At 42.7% G+C, this 14,174-nt stretch overlaps 1 protein-coding gene and 1 pseudogene across 3 annotated transcripts in view; one reads left to right on the plus strand and one right to left on the minus strand.

The window, feature by feature from the left end:
- The window catches only part of ROR2 (receptor tyrosine kinase like orphan receptor 2), a 216,091-nt gene that overhangs the window by 42,240 nt on the left and 159,677 nt on the right, over positions 1–14,174 (plus strand). The gene's annotated exons all lie outside the window — the stretch shown is intronic.
- On the minus strand, positions 4,510–4,628 carry LOC133375718 (5S ribosomal RNA; annotated as a pseudogene).

A 14,174-nucleotide genomic window follows, 5' to 3' on the forward strand; every position in this document is an offset into this window, starting at 1 on the left:
ATATGGTTAGGATTGTACTGTTGGTAAGGCTTGACTAGGGATCCTCTGCAATGATACCGATATCAAAATAGGGTTGGCACCCCCGGCCTGGAATTCCTTGCCTGCCTTTTAACATGGCTGCCCCAAACTTTTTAACAGATTTGACCATTCACTGCAGAGAGATGTTTGAGAAATGACTAAGAGTTAAGAAGATTCTTCTTCTTAACTCTACTATTTCCTGCCTATTGAACGTAATTCAGTGGTCTCAGCTGTGTGTATGCCAGTGTGTGTATTTACTTTAGAAGCAGGCTTTTACCCTGCATTTAGATCACTGAGACTTAAGACTTAGTAAAATAAGAAAAGCTACTTTATTTATAGAAATACATGGTAGATAGGAAAGGCATACCTAGTTCTAACTAACTTAAGTTGGAGGCGCAATGCCCAGACTTGGGTATTACCCTCATAGCTCAAGAGAGAGACAGAGATGTCTCATCTCTTCTTGGACAGTCAAAGAAGAAGACAAAGGAAGAGCAGATAAGCTTCCCTGAGCATATCAGTTTACAAGGGAAGGAAGTTAGCTATAAAAGAGCACAGGTAAAAGGTAGGCAAGCCTAGCTAGCTGGAGGACTCTAACTAGTTGCTCTTCGCCCTCTTCCAACAGACTTACCATTCACTGCAGAGAAAGATTTGAGAAATGACTAAGAGTTAAGAAGATTCTTCTTCTTTATTCTACTCTTTCCTGCCTATTCTTTGGGCTGCTATAAACTCACTTTGACAGCCAACCCAATTAGGGTGAGTAATAACTGACAGAGAGAAAACGCACATGGTTTGGTCTACCTTCACAGGCAGTAGATTGGGAACAACAGCAATTGAAGCCACACTTCCCATTAGGTGAATTCTCTTTTACATCCCATATAATATTTTATTGTCAAAACCAGTTGGTTATTGCAGAACATTTTTTTTTAAAAATCAGTATTTGTTTCCTACGAAATAAAAGCAGTGACACCTAAGTAAGCACTGCCTATTTGCTTTAAAAAAAAGGATCGGATGGGGAAAGAAAGATTTACAACACAGTCCTTTTCTATGTTCACTCAAAAGTTGCATTGATTTTCAGCACAATCCTAACCATGTCTACTCAAAAGTAAGGCCTACCGAATTCAGTGGGGTTTACTCCCAGGTGTTTGGAATTAGCATTGCAGCTTTACTCCCAGAAAAGCTTCATATTGGGAAGGTTTTTAAAACAGATTATGAATAAGACAAATAAACTGCTGTCTTCAGCAGCCCAGTAAAAGTTAAACTTGTTTGACTCGTTAATTAGAAAAGTATAACACATTGGAATGGTATCACAAGCTATAGCATATACACTTTTTAAAATTTCTGTTCAAAAATTATTTGAAAGAAAATGTGTAACATTTTATCAACATGCCATTTTTTGAAAGTAACTAAAAAAACCTGTGTGTACCCTTGTATTATAATAACTAAAATTGTTTACTGCTGAGATCTTCTGTTCTAGTGCAATCCTACGCATGTTTACTCAGAAGCAAGTCCCAATGTATTCACATCTCCTGTACAGAGAAAGTACTCTTTATGCTGCTGAAAGCTATATATTTACTCAATTCCTGATATAATAATAATAATAATAATAAATTTAATTTCTTCGTCGCCTATCTGGCCAATGGCCACTCTAGGCGACTTACAAAATTGTTAAAATACAATTGATAAAATACAGTAATACAATATAAAAACAACACATCTGCAGCAACAATATTAAAACTGGGCAGGAGGCATTTCAGTTATAACAATTAACCCTCCCCAGATACCCCGAAGGCCTGCTGAAAGAGCTTTAAGGCTTTCCAAAACACATTTAAAGAAGAGGCGTGCTGGAGATCTTGTGGGAGGGAGTTCCAAAGAGTGGGGGCCGCCACTGAGAATGCCCTCTCTCTTGTACCTGCCAATCTGGCTGTTTTTGTTGGCGGGATTGAGAGAAGGCCCTGTGTGGCCGATCTTGTCAGGCGGCATAATTGGTGGCGTTGAAGGCGCTCCGTGAGATAAACTGGGCCGGAACCGTGTAGGGATTTAAAGGTCAATACCAACACCTTGAATTGGGCTCGGAAAACAACTGGTAGCCAGTGTAGGTCGAACAACACTGGTGTGATGTGATCTCGGCGGCGACTATTCGTAAGTAGTCGAGCTGCCGCATTTTGTATCAGTTGTAATTTCCGGACCGTTTTCAAGGGTAACCCCACGTAGAGCGCATTACAGTAGTCCAAACGAGAGGTGATCAGGGCGTGTACCACTAGTGGGAGCTGGTGAACAGGAAGGTAGGGTTGCAGCCTTTGTATGAGGTGTAGTTGGTACCAGGCTGCCCGGCTCACTGCTGAAATCTGAGCCTCCATGGACAGCCTGGAATCAAGCACAACCCCAAGGCTGCGGACCTGGTCCTTTAGGGGTAGACTCACCCCGTTGAACTTCAGGTCAATGTCGTCCAACCTTCTCTTGTCCCCCACAAGTAGTACCTCGGTCTTATCAGGGTTCAACTTCAGCTTGTTCCTTCCCATCTATCCACTCACGGATTCCAGGCACTTGGACAAGGTCTCCACAGCCAACTCTGGTGAAGATTTAAACGAGAGATAGAGCTGAGTGTCATCCGCATATTGATGACACTGCAGCCCAAATCTCCTGATGATTGCCCCCAGCAGCTTCATATAGATGTTAAATAGCATGGGAGAGAGTATAGAGCCCTGTGGCACACCACAATTGAGAGGCCAAGGGTCTGATATGAGACAAGCAGGGAAAGGAAACTTGAAATGAGATTTAGCTGTTGCCTGGAGGTCAACAAATCTCTTGTTAATCACAACCCTAACTTTACTTACTGGCTAAAAACTTGAAAGGGCAGGAATTAGAGCAGCTGGTACTAACAGAAGATGCGGGGTTGGTGGTGGCAGTGGCTAACATTTTGGTGTATATCCTTTGAACTGGACCACCTAGAAACTTTTTTTTAAAAATGAAAGCTACAAGTCCAGAGATTGGGGTGACTCACCTGGAGAAGCTCCCCCAAACCGGAGTCTCCAGATGAAAACTGGAGATCTGGCAACCCTAGTTGGGGTGCATGTGGATCTCTGAATGGAGAGAAATCTGAAAAATATTTTGTGCAAAATAAAGTATGCTTCTTGGTGGTGTTTTGTGTGACGTGTACAAGGTTCTCACTCGCAGTTATGAAGTGACCTTCATACCCTCTCCAGGGATAGGGAATTTAAAGCAGGGATGAATAATCTATGTGACCCTCTGGTTGTTGCTTGACTTCAGTTCCCATCAGCCCCAGCCAGCATGGCCAATGGTCAGAGATTATGGGAGCTGTAGCCTAACAACATACGGAGAACCACAGATTCCTTATATCTGCTTTAGAGGCTTACAATTAATGTAGCTGAATAGTGACATTAGATGTTCCTTAGGCTGTAACACTTTAGGCTACCAGTGGGAGATGTTGTGTTGGAATTCTCTCCATGCAAAAAATTCCAGTGTACAGAAAACTAGCCTGTTTGGAAGAGATTAACCTACAGCCTTTCTTTCCAACCTGCAAATTTTCTGTTAACACAAACACTGGCATTCTTTTGTTGTGTTGCATGTGTAAATTGTGCCTCAAAAGCTATTTGGTTTGGTGAAACTGTTTCTGTGTTCCAGGAGGAGCTTTATTACTTGATTCTGTTGATTTATATAGGCTGGCACTCAGGCACATTTGTAACTAGCATGTTGACTGCAGTATAACCTGTAACCTCTGCATCAGGCAGGCAAATGTCATGAAATATCTAGATCGGCGACACTGCTCAGAAATGTAGTTGAGACAAAATTTAGCATACTTAGTAGGAGACTGAAATCTAGGTAATATTTTTGGAAAAGCTATCATTTTTTGGCACAGTCTGGCCACAGGGATTCATGCATTTGTAACCTCAAGTCTAGATTATTGCAATGCGCTTTATGTGGGGCTACTCTTGTGCCTGACCTGGAAGCTCCAGCTGGTGCAAAATGCTGTACCTAGACTGTTGGTGTGGTCAGATTATTGGCAGCTCATAACTCCAGTGCTCAAAAGCTTGAACTGGCTGCCTGTACACTATTGTTCAAGATTCTTGTATTAATTTACAAGGCCCTTAACAACTTGGATCCAGGATACCTCAGGGACTGCCTGATGCCTTACACCCTGCCCAGTCACTGAGGTCTTCAGGATAGTCAGTGGTCTTCCATGGCTCAGAAGCATGGCTTGTATCTACCAGGAACCATGCATTCACTATTGTGGGCTCAATTTTATGGAATTTCCTTCTGGTTGAAGTCAGACAGGCCACATCCTACTGAAGACCTTTTGTTCCAGCAGCCAGTTTAATCGAATTCTTTCAATCATATAGTTTCAACTTATTTTTAATTTCCTTGTATTTGAGTCTCTTGTACACTGCTTGAAGACTACTGTAACTAAGCAGCATATAAATTGTCAAAATAAATAAAGTAAATATGCAGTGCCAGTGTGCTTTTTTTTTTTTGAGCCTACGGCAGCTGGTATTCCCAGGCGGTCTCCCATTCAAGTACTAACCGGGCCTGACCCTGCTTAGCTTCTGAGATCAGACAAGATCGGGCGTGTTCAGGGTAGTATGGCCGCAGACATGCCAGTGTACATGGAATATTGCTGCATGGTCTCAGTGTGTGGATGAGATGGTGGCATTTGGGGAGGAAGGGCTTAGAAATGTTAGGCCGTGGGGACCACTTTGGAACAGAGGGAACCTGTTTCATTTGAACTATAATGAACCACATTGCTGGCTCTTAAAATAAAAGTAGTTCTGGAACCAGTTTCCAGGAACTGTGCCCAGCTTTAAGCATGTATATTTTATATAGTTTATTTTTTATTTTCTTTTATTTAAGATTTATCTTCCATATCATTAAAATGGGGGATAGGATAGAAGTTAACAATAAGCAATCAAAAAAACCTAACATGTAAAAGGAATGATCATACACCAAATATTTAAAAGGCAAAATATATAAAAGTTTATATGCTAGAAGCCTGATGGCCAAGATATGGGAATTAGGTTGTGTGCATCCAAAACAGAATGTAGCGTGGATATCAGAAATTTGTCAGAACAGTGAGCATCTGTTAAATTTTAAAACATCACACACGTACAGTTTGCCAACAGAAAATTGTTCTGATGAAAGTTGTTCTGATCACATTACTGTTTTGGATACTTTTGCTGATTTTAGAGAACAACTGTCTGAGATAATGACTTGCAGAACATGAGTTGGTGGCTATTAAGAAATAATACGATTCTTCAGGGACATATCATTAGAGTCTTTTTTTAAAAAAAGGGGGTTTTTACATTTGAACTCGGTGTGAACGTATCTTCTAGTTCAGTATTCATTGAGGGCTTAAATTTGAGGGCAAGAAAGCTTTGATCCTCCAGATGCATTTGGACTCTAACTCCATTCAGCCCCTGTCAGCATGGCCAATGGTCACTGATGATGGGAGTTGTAGTCCAAAAGCCTCTAGAGGGCCAGAGCTAGAAATCGCTAGAGCTTAGCCCTGGATCCTGTACTCATTAGGAGTGGGGTCATGTTTCCCCATTGTGTATGGAATATGCAGAGGGGGGTTGTGCCTGTTGGCTATGTCAATGATGCCTGCTCGTTCAACATCTATGTATATTAGGGATACAAGATCTCCAGTTTTCAGCAGGAGACTCCGGCATCTGTGGGCCCTCTCCGGTCAAATCACCCCCAAATACCTGGATCTCCGGCTTTCCAGGCTCCCGCCCAGCCATGCATGTGTGCTTCATGCATACTCCAAAGGGGAGCCATCCTTGCTCTCTACTTGCTGGGAAGAGTCTGGACAGGCCGCTGCCTCCCCTCCCTCTCCCCTCCTGCCTACCTGCTCATTTGCGTGCACACTCATTCACTCACTCACTCAGCAACCAGTTGCTGCCACTGTGTCCCTCTGTTCCTCTCTGGTCTCGCCTTGTACCAGAAACATTGTGCAGCTGCGGCAGCAGGCGGAGGATTGCCTGGGTAGTACGTGGGCAGACAGGTGGCTGTGCCATGCAGGCCTCCCCCTGGGCAGCGGCGGCAGGGCTGGAGGGTGGCAGCGGGCCATGCAGCGAGGGGGGCGGTGGTGGCTGGGCGACTGACAGGATGCAGCCAGGGCTGGGTGCAGGCAGATGGCATCCCCCCCCCGCTCACAAGGTGCTCTGCATATGCAGTCTCTCATTTTGCCTCACCTACGTCTGCTAGAAGAAAGAAACAAAGCCAGCAAAAGAGGTGAGAATCAGAGTTTAAGTCTGGCTTGATTTGATTTACAACAGATTAATTTAAAGCAATTATATGGACTAAGCCTGCAGTCCTTGCTTTGGAAAATCTTACTACTCATTTAAACTTATTCGTACAGTTGATGTCGCATTTGTTTTGGCACTCAGATCACTATTAAGTTGCCTAAAATATACTGTGTTTATTTTCATTTATGTAATTTGCATTTTGGGAAAAATGTGTTTCAGGTCTTTGTAGACGCTCAAAAAGCTGGCATTACCCTTACTACTAAAGCACTATTGGCATGAACCTGGATTAGGCTGCAATCCAATACATGTCCACTCAGAAGTAAGCTCCATTGAGTTCATAGAATCATAGAATTATAGAATCATAGAGTTGGAAGGGGCCTTGTAGGCCATCGAGTCCAACCCCCTGCTCACAGCAGGAAATCCACAGCTAGAGCATCTCCCACAGATAGCTGTCCAGCCTCTGCTTGAAGACATCCAGCGAAGGGGATCCCACCACCTCCCTAGGCAGTCGGTTCCATTGCCGAACCACCCTTACTGTCAAGAAGTTCCTTCTAATGTCCAATCTGAATCTACGCTCCTGCAACTTAAAACCATTAGACCTGGTCCTACCCTCTGGGGCAGCAGAGAACAAATCTGTACCCTTCTCTATGTGACAGCCCTTCAGGTATTTAAAGAGTGCAATCATGTCACCCCTCAGCCTTCTCTTCACCAGACTGAACATGCCAAGTTCCTTCAACCTTTCCTCATAAGACTTGTTCTCCATACCTGCTATCATCCTCGTCGCCCTCTTCTGAACCCGCTCTAACTTGTCTGTATCCTTCTTAAAATGAGGCGCCCAGAACTGAATGCAGTATTCCAGATGAGGCCTGACTAATGCAGAATATAGTGGGACTATTACTTCCCTTGACCTGGAAACTATAGCTCTGTTTATGCAGCCCCAAACTGCGTTTGCCTTTTTTGCCACAGCATCACACTGCTGGGTCATGTTCAACTTGCGATCTACTACAATTCCAAGGTCCTTCTCACACGCACTACTGCTAAGCCGGGTATTTCCCATCCTGTACCCGTGCATTTTGTTTTTGTGGCCTAAGTGCAGAATCTTGCATTTGTCTTTATTGAATTTCATTTTATTAATTTCAGCCCAATTTTCTAGTCTATCCAGGTCCCTTTGGATTTTATTCCTGTCTTCCATTGTGTTAGCTATCTCTCCCAGTTTCATGTCATCTGCAAACTTAATAAGGCTTCCCTCCACCCCATCATCTAAGTCATTGATAAAAATGTTGAAGAGTATCGGCCCCAGGACAGAACCCTGTGGCACTCCACTCGAAACCTCCTTCCAGTCCGAAGCAGAGCCACCGACGACCACTCTTTGAGTACGGTTTCCAACCAGTTGTGAATCCACCTGACAGTATTTCCATGTAGTCCGCATTTGACCAGTTTGCTAATCAAAAGGTCGTGGGGGACTTTATCAAATGCTTTGCTAAAATCTAGATAGATGACATCTACAGCATTTCCACCATCTACTAAGCTAGTGACCCGATCAAAAAAAGAGATGAGATTAGTTTGACAGGATTTTTTCTTGACAAACCCATGCTGGCTCCTACCAATCACAGCATTGTCATCTAGATAGTTGCCAATGGACTCTTTTATTATCTGTTCTAATATCTTTCCCGGTATTGAAGTCAGACTGACCGGCCTGTAATTCCCAAGATCTTCTTTTTTACCCTTTTTAAAGAGCGGGATGACGTTTGCCCGTCTCCAATCCTCCGGCACCTCTCCCGTTCTCCAGGATTTCTCAAAGATGATGGCAAGAGGTTCCGAGAGTACATCAGCAAGTTCCTTCAATACTCTGGGATGCAGTTCATCAGGCCCTTGAGATTTGAACTCATTTAGGTTAACTAGGTATTTCCTGACTATCTCCTTATCAATCTTGAACTGCAATCCCGACCCCTTACTGAGATTGCTACCGATGCAAGGTTGCACTGCGTTCCCTTTTTGGGAGAAAACGGAGGCAAAATAGGCATTGAGCAGTTCTGCCTTTTCCTTGTTATCTGTCAACATTTTGCCATCCTCATTGAGCAGCAGACCCACCGTTTCCTTGGTATTTCTCTTGCTTCGAACATATCTGAAAAACCCCTTTTTGTTGTTCCTCGCTTCCCTCACCATCCTCAGCTCATTCTGGGTTTTAGCTTTCCTTACACTATTCCTGCAAGCCCGAGCCGTTCGTCGGTACTCTTCCTTGGTGATGCGTCCTTCCTTCCATTCTTTATACATGCTCTTTTTTATTTTGACCTCCTCCACCAGTCTTCCGTGTAGCCACATTGGCTTTTTCTGCTGTCTTCCGTTTTTCTTCCTCTTTGGAATTGTTTGCGATTGCACTTTTTGTAATACCTTCTTCATGAACTCCCACGCTTCTTGGGCTCCTTTTTTCTTTAGTCTATCTAGCCACGGGATCCTACCCATCATTTCCCTGAGCTTGCTAAAATCGGCTTTCCTGAAATCCAATGTCCATATTTGACTATATTCTTCAATGGGACTTACTCCCAGGTAAGTGTGTATGGATTGTAGTTTAGTCACAAGCTTTGACTTCAGCTATTGAATCGTTTACACATTCAAGGGGGGGGTCAAAGGTTTAAATAGTCCCTAATCTCTTTATCACAGGATAAGTAATAAGAGAGTTTTAAGTATTTCTTGATTGTTGTTTTTTAAAGTAGTTTTGTGTGTGCTCATTGTAGAAAGATCAGGTGTGTAGGTATATAAATTCCCTTTAAATTTTTGTGGGTTTGGTTCTGGTAAGTTTACCTCTGGCAACCTTATATTCTTTTATTTCTATTTTTTTAAAAGAGGGGGTATGTGTTTTTTTAAGGCCTTCTGGATGGTTCTGAATTTCAACTCCCCAGGATCAGAATCATACCTGGAAATCTTAAGGCTCCCCATACCTGGTCTATTCCTTCCATGTTTTAATTTTATTTTTTTTGTTTTGTACTGAGGTCCCATTTGTTAGCTTCCAGAGGAAACCACGGCAGCTCACAAGAACTAATGCAGATCCATACAATACATTTAAAGCACATCCAACTCACTAGAGCCAGCCCCTGTGATGTCACTAGGGCCTGCCCATGTGATGTCACTAGGGCCCACCCTGTGACATCACTAGGGCCCGCCCCATGACATCACTAGGGTCTGCCCCCATGACATTTCAGGTTTTGGCATGGTTCCGACCTGGCAACCCTAATGTATATAAAGCTCTAACATGCATTTAGGAACACTGATTGTGAATGCAGGAGCTCATATAGGAGCTTTTCACACCGATGGCAAATATGGGGATGATGGGAGGGCATGGGTGGTCAACATTGGAGCAGGGCCAGCATGCACAGTTCTAATCTCTTTGTGTGTGTTCATTGAATGTGTAAGTGTGTGGAACATGTGAAGACTCCTAATGTCAGGCCTGAGCACTAGAAGAGGTGGACAGTAATGTGAAAATGAAAACAATGAATTGGAAATTTGTCCAGTTCCTTAAATTAAATTAAATTCATTTAGCATATTTATATTACATTTACTTTGGTTTTAATTTACCCATAATTACCCTCCTTTCTCACTGTTTTAATATAGGAGTGTGTGCATATGATATCTGTCCACCCATCTGTACATTCAATACATAGTTATCAGTAGAAGGTTAATTACCGCTTTGAAACTGTTCAATTTTATTGGTATAGTTTAATTTTGGGAAACAGCGCATTTTACTAATGGAAAATTTTCCATATAAAAATATAGTAGTGGAAAATTTCCCCTCCCATGTCACTGTGGAGTAATAATAAGTGCCTTCCCCTGAACAACTCAATGACCACAAGAAGGACCCTAGAGAAAAGTGTGTTTAGGTTAAAGGGAATAATTTCCAGAGAGGTTTGAGCCTGGATACCTCTTGTTTTAGATATTTAAGCACTGTGTGAATCCAAGAAAAACCTTGTTCCTGAGCCAGCGGTGTCACCTCTAGATGAATCTTGTGGCAAGTTGTAACCTTTGAAATGAAGTATGTTACCCAAAGGAAAAGGGGAGGTTATGGAGAGAAATGAAGTGTAGTAGAGCACGACAATGTTTGCTGGGGCCAGGCCAAGTGGAAAGTAGATGCATGTCAGAAGTGATTAAAGAATTCTTCATTTTAAGTGCACAGCACCTTGTACTGTATAATGGTGACGGAATGAAGAGAGCCTAATGAAAAAAAATACAGGTTTCGACTGAGCATTATTATGGTTTAACCAGCACTAGAGCATGGATTAAATTTAAAGAACAAAGCAAAAACCTTTTCCCCATAACAAGTTTAAATACAATGTTTTCATCCAAAATAAATGAATGTCACTATTCTTTCTGCACTTTTAACAGTGGAACAAATGGAAAGGGCATTTTTGAAGAATCATATTAAGTGATTTATTTGATTATAATTGCTTTCTTATGATCAGTTTTGGACTTTAACGGAGTGCTTGGAGGATCAGGCTAATATAAATTGAACACTCGGAATATTGGGATCCTTAGCTACACATATATTCCATCTTCATGGCATGTTCTCTCGCTGCTGGGGAATGAAAACTATTATAACCATGTGAGTGGGATTGATCACATGGATGTTTCCAACCTGGTTGGCACTAGGGATGGGATTCACATTTTGGTGCTGGTTCAGTTTTTGCTCCGTCAAATTTCCTTCTGGTACTGCTTCATCGGGAATCAATGTTAAGAACATAAGAACATAAGAAGAGCCTGCTGGATCAGGCCAGTGGCCCATCTAGTCCAGCATCCTGTTCTCACAGTGGCCAACCAGGTGCCTGGGGGAAGCCCGCAAGCAGGACCCGAGTGCAAGAACACTCTCCCCTCCTGAGGCTTCCGGCAACTGGTTTTCAGAAGCATGCTGCCTCTGACTAGGGTGGCAGAGCACAGCCATCACGGCTAGTAGCCATTGATAGCCCTGTCTTCCATGAATTTGTCTAATCTTCTTTTCAAGCCATCCAAGCTGGTGGCCATTACTGCATCTTGTGGGAGCAAATTCCATAGTTTAACTATGCGCTGAGTAAAGAAGTACTTCCTTTTGTCTGTCCTGAATCTTCCAACATTCAGCTTCTTTGAATGTCCACGAGTTCTAGTATTATGAGAGAGGGAGAAGAACTTTTCTCTATCCACTTTCTCAATGCCATGCATAATTTTATACACTTCTATCATGTCTCCTGACCCGCCTTTTCTCTAAACTAAAAAGCCCCAAATGCTGCAACCTTTCCTCGTAAGGGAGTTGCTCCATCCCCTTAATCATTCTGGTTGCCCCCTTCTGAACCTTTTCCAACTCTATAATATCCTTTTTGAGATGAGGCAACCAGAACTGTACACAGTATTCCAAATGCGGCCGCACCATAGATTTATACAATGGCATTATGATATTGGCTGTTTTATTTTCTGACCCGCCTTTTCTCTAAACTAAAAAGCCCCAAATGCTGCAACCTTTCCTCGTAAGGGAGTCGCTCCATCCCCTTGATCATTCTGGTTGCCCTCTTCTGAACCTTTTCCAACTCTATAATATCCTTTTTGAGATGAGGCGACCAGAACTGTACACAGTATTCCAAATGCGGCCGCACCATAGATTTATACAATGGCATTATGATATTGGCTGTTTTATTTTCAATACCTTTCCTAATTATCGCTAGCATGGAATTTGCCTTTTTCACAGCTGCCGCACACTGGGTCAACATTTTCATTGTGCTGTCCACTACAACCCCGAGGTCTCTCTCCTGGTCAGTCACTGCCAGTTCAGACCTCATGAGCGTATATGTGAAATTAAGATTTTTTGCTCCAATATGCATAATTTTACACTTGTTTATATTGAATTGCATTTGCCATTTTTCCGCCCACTCACTCAGTTTGGAGAGGTCTTTTTGGAGCTCTTCACAATCCCTTTTTGTTTTAACAACCCTGAACAATTTAGTGTCGTCAGCAAACTTGGCCACTTCACTGCTCACTCCTAATTCTAGGTCATTAATGAACAAGTTGAAAAGTACAGGTCCCAATATCGATCCTTGAGGGACTCCACTTTCTACAGCCCTCCATTGGGAGAACTGTCCATTTATTCCTACTCTCTGCTTTCTGCTTCTTAACCAATTCCTTATCCACAAGAGGACCTCTCCTCTTATTCCATGACTGCTAAGCTTCCTCAGAAGTCTTTGGTGAGGTATCTTGTCAAAAGCTTTTTGAAAGTCTAAGTACACTATGTCCACTGGATCACCTCTATCTATATGCTTGTTGACACTCTCAAAGAATTCTAATAGGTTACTGAGACAGGACTTTCCCTTGCAGAAGCCATGCTGGCTCTGCTTCAGCAAGGCTTGTTCTTCTATGTGCTTAGTTAATCTAGCTTTAATAATACTTTCTACCAGTTTTCCAGGGACAGAAGTTAAGCTAACTGGCCTGTAATTTCCGGGATTCCCTCTGGATCCCTTTTTGAAGATTGGCATTACATTTGCCACTTTCCAGTCCTCAGGCACGGAGGAGGACCCGAGGGACAAGTTACATAATTTAGTTAGCAGATCAGCAATTTCACATCTGAGTTCTTTGAGAACTCTCGGGTGGATGCCATCCGGGCCCGGTGATTTGTCAGTTTTTATATTGTCCATTAAGCTTAGAAGTTCCTCTCTCGTTACCACTATTTGTCTCAGTTCCTCAGAATCCCTTCCTGCAAATGTTAGTTCAGGTTCAGGGATCTGCCCTATATCTTCCACTGTGAAGACAGATGCAAAGAATTCATTTAGCTTCTCTGCAATCTCCTTATCGTTCTTTAGTACACCTTTGACTCCCTTATCATCCAAGGGTCTAATCGCCTCCCTAGATGGTCTCCTGCTTTGAATGTATTGATAGAATTTTTTGTTGTTGGTTTTTATGTTCTTAGCAATGTGCTCCTCAAATTCTTTTTTAGCATCCCTTATTGTCTTCTTGCATTTCTTTTGCCAGAGTTTGTGTTCTTTTTTATTTTCTTCATTTGGACAAGACTTCCATTTTCTGAAGGAAGACTTTTTGCCTCTAAGAGCTTCCTTGACTTTGCTCGTTAACCATGCTGGTATCTTCTTGGCCCTGGCGGTACCTTTTCTGATCTGTGGTATGCACTCCAGTTGAGCTTCTAATATAGTGTTTTTAAACAACTTCCAAGCATTTTCGAGTGATTTGACCCTCTGGACTTTGTTTTTCAGCTTTCTTTTTACCAATCCCCTCATTTTTGTGAAGTTTCCTCTTTTGAAGTCAAATGTGACCGTGTTGGATTTTCTTGGCAATTGGCCATTTACATGTATGTTTAATTTAATAGCACTGTGGTCACTGCTCCCAATCGGTTCAACAACACTTACGTCTCACACCAGGTCCCGGTCCCCACTGAGGATTAAGTCCAGGGTTGCCGTACCTCTGGTCGGTTCCATGACCAACTGGTCTAGGGAATAGTCATTTAGAATATCTAGAAACTTTGCTTCTTTGTCATGACTGGAACACATATGCGGCCAGTCTATGTCCGGGTAGTTGAAGTCACCCATTACTACCACATTTCCTAGTTTGGATGCTTCCTCAATTTCATATCTCATCTCCAGGTCTCCCTGAGCATTTTGATCAGGGGAACGATAGATCGTTCCCAGTATTAAGTCCCTCCTGGGGCATGGTATCGCCACACACAACAATTCTGTGGAGGAGTCTGCCTCTTTTGGGGTTTCGAGCTTGATGGATTCAATGCCGCCTTTCACGTATAGAGCAACTCCGCCACCAATACGTCCTGCCCTGTCCTTCCGATATAGTTTATATCCAGGGATAACTGTATCCCACTGGTTTTCTCCATTCCACCAGGTCTCCGTTATGCTCACTATATCAATGCTCTCCTCTAAGACCAAG

Source organism: Rhineura floridana, chromosome 1, assembly GCF_030035675.1.
Source record: "Rhineura floridana isolate rRhiFlo1 chromosome 1, rRhiFlo1.hap2, whole genome shotgun sequence".
Taxonomy (NCBI): domain Eukaryota; kingdom Metazoa; phylum Chordata; class Lepidosauria; order Squamata; family Rhineuridae; genus Rhineura; species Rhineura floridana.